This window comes from Alligator sinensis, unplaced genomic scaffold (assembly GCF_000455745.1).
Source record: "Alligator sinensis unplaced genomic scaffold, ASM45574v1 scaffold61_2, whole genome shotgun sequence".
Classification (NCBI taxonomy): domain Eukaryota; kingdom Metazoa; phylum Chordata; order Crocodylia; family Alligatoridae; genus Alligator; species Alligator sinensis.
In genome coordinates this window covers 2,001,178-2,008,128 of record NW_005842108.1, presented here as the reverse complement: position 1 = coordinate 2,008,128, position 6,951 = coordinate 2,001,178, and the positions used below count along the sequence as shown (strand labels likewise).

At 37.1% G+C, this 6,951-nt stretch overlaps 1 protein-coding gene across 10 annotated transcripts in view; it reads right to left on the bottom strand.

The window, feature by feature from the left end:
• Positions 1-6,951, bottom strand: part of FMNL2 (formin like 2) — a 268,459-nt gene that overhangs the window by 54,009 nt on the left and 207,499 nt on the right. The window lies entirely within an intron of this gene.

The window sequence follows — 6,951 nt, the reverse complement described above, 5'->3', positions numbered from 1 at the left end:
ATGGGGGGTGTGGGTGGGTACAGGGTTTGTGGGGGGATATGAGCATGCGGGGCAAGGGGGGCTGAGAGGGTTGTGGAGTGTGTGGAGTTGGGAGGGTGGCTGGGGTATGTGGGTACATGTGTACAGTGTGGGGGGTATATGGTGGGGTATGTGTGTGTGGTAAAAATGGTCAGACAATTTATGTGCAGCTTTGAAAACTCATTTCACTGTTTCAGGGGAATTGATTCTTCCATTACCTGACCAACTTCTAATACTATGGCTTTCAGTGACCTGATTTACCTCTATTCACACGAATGAAGCATCTCTGCAGATGTTGACACAAGCAATAAACCATGTGCTTCCCAAAGGTTACTTTCTGTTTCCTTGTTGAAGAATATCTGATGTTTTTCCCTTGGTTCATCCTAATCACAACATTTTTTCATAGTACTTTTTTAGTCAGTATCTGCTCCAGAACAAAGCTATATGGCCTTCTGGTCCTTCCTTGTTTCTTCTGTTCCATGTATTTGACAATACTACTTCCTTGTTTTCACATCAGTTCAGTAAAGCATTTCACTGTTTGATTAACGTAAATGACAGTGACTCCAGTAGCTCTGAGCTAAGCATAACCATAAGCACCTAGCTCCGAGCTACTAGATTCACTGTCATTTAAGTTAATCAAATAGTTAAATTCATTGCTGAATTGGTGCAAGAATAAGGAGGAAGTACTGTCAAATACTCAGAACTTCTAGAAGACTCAATACAGACTACTTGGCTGTATTTCTGACTTTTTTTGAGTGACATTATTTTCTTATATCTTCTGCCCTATTGATACCTGTCAAAATAATTTAAGTAGATAAATTCTAGATCTTCACTCAGTTCTACATAGTGCTTATTTAGGCAAATTCTCATATATTTTCAGGGGCATTTCACTTGCTGAAATCTGAATGCAACTCCTAGATCATGATGATTGCAATGCTTACAAAATGTGCTGAAATACTTAGAAATATTCTGTAAGTATAGATAATTAGGGATCTTCACTAGCACTAGGGCAAAATTTTTTTTAAAATGTTCATTTTTTTAATGTTGTAGGGCCCATACAGAGCAATTGTTTAGTTTTTATGGATTTTGTTATTTTTATCAATTTTATTGATAAAAATGTTATTGAACTTATTTATTTACTAGTTGTGAGGCTGTCAGTAAAAGGGGAAAAAAAACGATAACTATTTCAATCCATATAGATTTTTTTTTTAAAGCATGTAGAAATACTTGATTTCACAGACAGGATTTTTTTCAGAAACAACAATAAATATCCTTAGCATTCAAAAAACATCAAGTACTAATTCCCCTGAGCCATATTTGTGCATTCTATTTCTGGATCAGCCGAATTGTCTTGGCCAGATCACAGAACCTTGTTCTGTCTGACTTTGCCTATTTGTATTACTTTACAAGGTTATTATGAGGCTTCATTAGTGTTTGCCTAGTGTTGCACAAGCCTTTGATGACAAGCGCTGTTTGCAGGCAAAGTAAATAATTTATTATCTGTAACAGGTACTTAGACATCATCAACTGCTTTCTGCTTGCCATCAAAGAGCAACTACTGAATTAGGCAGCTGGAGCAGCAAATAAATGTGCTGGTGCTTAATAAGCCACCAGTGCCACATGATTTAGACTGAGCCCTCCTATATATTCCTCTTCTCAAAGATTATACTAAAGCAAAAATAACCAAAAAGAAGCTTAATTCATATTTCTAGAGTTTATGCTTCTGTGAAGTAGGCATAATGATGAAAGTGGAACAGGAATGTAATCTTTAGTTTGGCTCAGAGATTTACATTTCAGAGTTTATGAGCTACGGGCAGGATATATTTAAAGCATAGTTGCAGGTGTAGTGCTTACCCTAGATCTCAGTAATGAGACCAAAGCAATTCAAAATATTCCTAAGCATTAGTTTTGTGAGGTGTCATCTTTTTCTGCCTGAAATACATTTTATGACACCCTGCCTACATCAAAGGAAAGCCATAACAATTGCCAGGAGAGGATGGACACAGAAGCTGAGATGACACAAGAGATGCCTATTGATGGAAAAAAGACAAAAAAATGAAAAATAGTAATGGAGGAATCATTATAAAAATATACAGCGATATTCAGGTCTTCATCTGTCAAGTGATTCTTAACATTAAGCCCATTTGCAAATAAGGTTGTGTGAATCAATTCATCTCTCTCAGAAAAAAGGGAGATACGTATTAACTACTTCACTTTAAAAATGCATGAAAGCTTATTTTTTGTCAGTTGGGAGTTCTTCAACTCAACACAAATGGGCTATGAAGGCACAAATATTGGATTTTACTCAGTCAAGGCTAACATGCATTTATAGTACAGGAAATCTCTAAGTAAAAGCTAACCAGAAAAAGGAAGTCCTGAAGTGTATACTTAGCACTGCAGTTAGAACTACATAATCCTAAGAAACATTACCATGAAAAGAGAATTTTTTAGCATGTTTTCCTTTATAAAGATACGATTTTACATGCACCTTCCCCCAAATAAAGTCCTGACGCTGGAAGGACATAAAGAGATGGCTTAGTCCAATTCCTTGGTCCAAAATGTATTTTAAACCGTTGTTTAATAGGAGGTAAAAGCTGCAATTACCCAATGTTAATCCTTGAATTAGAATGATAGTCAATCCAGCTGGTGGACAAATGCGTCTCATCCTTAGTCAATGCCCACCAATGTTCACTTCAGATTTAGGGAGAGGTTCCAAGGAAACTGCTGTATTCAGCGAAAAGATACAACTGTTGTAAATACATATCTCACACACCAGCAAGGAAAGAAAGCTCCTTGCCTGTTCTGCAGTTCCAAGAGAAAAGCTGAGCAGAGCACAGTGTTTTGGCACCCATACTGAACATGGGAGGACACCCAGAAAGAAAAGAAAAAGCATTTACAGAGCACCTTTCATACCCTGAATATAACTCTGCAAAGGTCTGAGCTAGATACTGATACACAGTGATTGTAGAGGCAAACACAGAAGTCATTATGACCTCAGAAACAGCTCTGCCCAATTCTAGATGTTGGAACTGGTTTCACTTGAAAGAGTGAATTCTAGCCAAGGTACTGAAGTTATCCATACTCCTTCTGGGAAATGAAGAGTGCCACAGCATCTTTAATTTCCACTTGGACAACCACAAGGGAACTGGCCCCAATAGCCTATGTAAAAGACACCACTTCCAACAATGCACAAGCTTCTAATGCTATTTTGTAGTGCCAACATTGGGCATAAGCCTAAAACTCTGCCTAGAAGTGAGAATGCTTCCACATGAGCCACATCCTTGGCAGTAGCTTACTAACAGCTACTTAATCATAAACCATTTCAACATGCTTTTATTGGGCTTATGTTCTCCTTCTGCTGATTTGGTTGATTTCTGTTGATTTCCTGTTCTCCTTCTGCTGGTCACAAGTGCCCCTTGTGATAACAGAACGCTCTTTTTAGGGGTGAATTATCTCAACGCCAACCAATAAAGAGTCTCCTGTATTTGTGGAGCCTTAAAAAATAAGTAATAAGCAAATAAAGTAAGTGCACAATAATGCAGGGTTATTTATCTTGGGGAGTATACACTACGATATGGATGGGCTGGTGAATGTCTGACAGCTGCATCCCCAAGCAAGAGCAAACAGGGCATGCTTTTGCTCACACTGAAATCAATGAGAACTCGGGCATTAATAGGAACAAAAAGGGACATACTTTTATGACAAAAATTTATAGCATCCAACCTCTAAATTGAACATTTTCCTTAAATGCATCAATATAAATTGGATTTGCTGTTAAAATCCCAACAAGTACTGCACAAACTCAAATGTTAGGAGAATCATATAAAACATACAGCCAATTCTTATAATTCTGTTGGAAACAGCACAAAAGACTCAGCGGTATACACATAGAAAGCTATCTGTAAACAAATGAATGTAGGAGTCACAGTAAAGACGAGAATTCAAACATTTTCCTTCAGTATGAGACAGTGGCAACAAGAGGCAAAGGCAAACAAAACAGGCTAAGGGCTGGAAACGAGCGAAAGGAGAAGTAGGTGTTGCCGGGTCTTTGGTTAAATTTGAAATGTAGCATAACTTAGTCAAACAACACATGAATAGGAGGCCTTCCTCAGAGTGGGCCGTGAAGTACACTCTGGAACTGCTTTCTGTTTAAAATGTGAAAGTAAATTCTGCTCATTCTATGATGTACACCCAAAACCAAGAAGCTGTTTCCAGTATTACCACAATATACTTGTAATCCTTCTATCCAACAATATTTTAGAGGCTGGATTAGACTAGATTACACTTTGAGAGCTGCTGGAACCAAATCAAAATGTCTGCTGGACTTCCTGCCCAACTTAATCCCTCATAAATAAACTTGACAAACCTGCATACACCAAGTTAATAAAGTACAACATGCTTTTCTTCTGACACGCTGTGGTCAGTAACACTGGGACTGTTATGAAATCTTAGTGGTGGAGAAAGGACACACAATACGGTGCAAAAAGCCACCTTGTCCAGAAAGAGGTGCAGATAAGACTCCTTACAACTTAATTTAGGCTCTCTTTTTCCCTCTTTCTCTTAGATCTACTTTTCCTGAAAATTGGTTCCTCACTTGTGTAAATGTCACAAAGAGAAGAGGAAAGATCCAAAATTTGGATGAGTCAAAGGTGACATCACTAAGAAAAACTCCACCACAGCAGGACTATGACACCGAGTGCTACTCTGCTACTACAGTGTAGTTCTTAGGCTATGGAACAGAGCTTGGCAAACGGGCCCACACATTTCAAAGACTATCCTGTATTTGCTTACATTCAGCATCCAGATCTTCGTCAAAGTTACTGAGAATGAAAACTTAACAATACAAACAGCAGAAGCTGACAGAAGTGGAGACAGATAGGAAAAAAAGATACTGATCACTCCTTTAGGACCATCAGTTCTTTCCTACAATACAAATAAGGATTTCTCTGTCTTTTTATAGTAGTGTTTTTGAAAAAGTGAAATTGAGGCAAATGCATTTGGCTACTATGATGTCATCTATTCAAAAATGTAGGCCCACCCCTTCGCAAATTTGGATTCTCTCGAATTAAAGCAATTGTATGAAACATACTTTTCTGAACTACAACAAGCAACATATCCAAAATGACGCACCCTTTTCCATCATCCATTCTAAATAACACTTTTCTGTTTGACTTTCATTTCCCTTTGAGTGAACAGGATTCATGGCTGGGGTCTTTTCCCCTTCAGCAGTATGGTGTACTTCAGCTTTGGTTCACTTTTCAACTTCTACTGTACTGTACCTTCTTGACTGTTTCAAAACACCAGCTCTCAGCTGTGACACTGACTTAATTATTCTACAGAAGACAAATAGACCCTTGAGCTATATCCACAGGTAACTCTATGTAAATCAAGGCCTATCTAAACAGGAAAATTGCCAGTGTACAGGAACCAATACTGAGCATGGTTTCAGTTAAGGACAAGAATAGTTTAACAGCCAGGTTATGGAACCCCTAAATTAACTCACAGTTGTTTGCGCTATCCATAGGTGGAGCATCCATGTTATTAGAAACCATTTTTTAAATGGATTTTTGGAAACTGTTCCAGATAATCTACAATTTCCTGGCAAAGTCAAAGACTAAGGGCCAAATACTGTCCTTACTTGTTTCTGTGTAAACCTGAAATTGAAACATCCTATTATATGCAAGAGCAGCTCTTGGTCTGAAGTCCTGTTCTCTGTATTAAATAACTGCAGTGAGAGTTTCAGACTAGTACAAGCCATTTTACAGCAAGAAGGTGAAGCGGCAGAAGTTTAGCTTGACAAGTTTAATAATCTGTCCTCACTTTTTATGTTGTGTCTTATGAAAAAAAACAGTGAATCTGTGACAGAGCTACAACATATAGTGAAAGAAGCCACACAAATATTATTGAACTTACAGTATTTAAAATTGGACTATATTACTGTAAGTCTGTCCTAGAATACTTTTTATGTCAATAACTCAGAGACTTGTAATATGATAGACTATATAAATCAAGAGCACAAGCCCTGAAAGACAATTTTTCCCCAGGAGAAAACTAGAAAAGAAGAGCACAAAGCAAGAAATAAACATCCAAATCAGGCAAATAAAAGAATAGTGTTTAGAGAAAAAATTCCCAAAAAACAAAATAACCTCCTTGAACTATATCTCCAACTGCACAATCCAGACAGCTCCATTACAACAGAAGAACTATGATAAGAGTAAATAAACAACAGAAGAAACGGAAGTCTGGCTAAAAAGTATTTGAAAATATCTGCAAAAGAAAAAAAATGGATGATGGATTATTTGAACAAAAACCAAAAATTCTATGTAAAGAATTTATAGTATACAATTAAATTATGACACGCAATATATATAATTCCTTGTAGAGAGGAAATGAATAAGGTTTACAAACTAGTTTGATAAGCAGTATGCCAGATGCCTGATATGTCTGTAACCATTAGCAATGACTTCCAAAGGAGTCTCATTACTTCCATAATGGTAGTATATATATGTCATAATATAATTGCAGTAAGCCATGCAGAATTTTACATTAGAATAATAATGCCATACTTGACTTATTCAGCTCTTTGAATATTTAAAGCACTTTGCAAACATTATTCAACTATTACCTACAACAGCCTCGTAAACTATAGCTATATTATCTTTCCTTCCACAGAGGTGCAAACAGATGTTAAGTCACCTGCCCAAGGCCACCAACAAACAATGAAAGAGCTTAATTAAAACTTTCCAGTTCCCAGTTCTGTACCTACACCACAGGACCATGCTTTTTCAAACTGTAAATGAAGCACCTGATTTTAATAAACCAATTTTGAAATACTATTATTCAGAAGCAGTTCTCTATCCACATTTTATGTACAGGCACAAATGATATCACTTATCTCTCTAATTACCTAATATCCTTGTGCAATCATGCAAG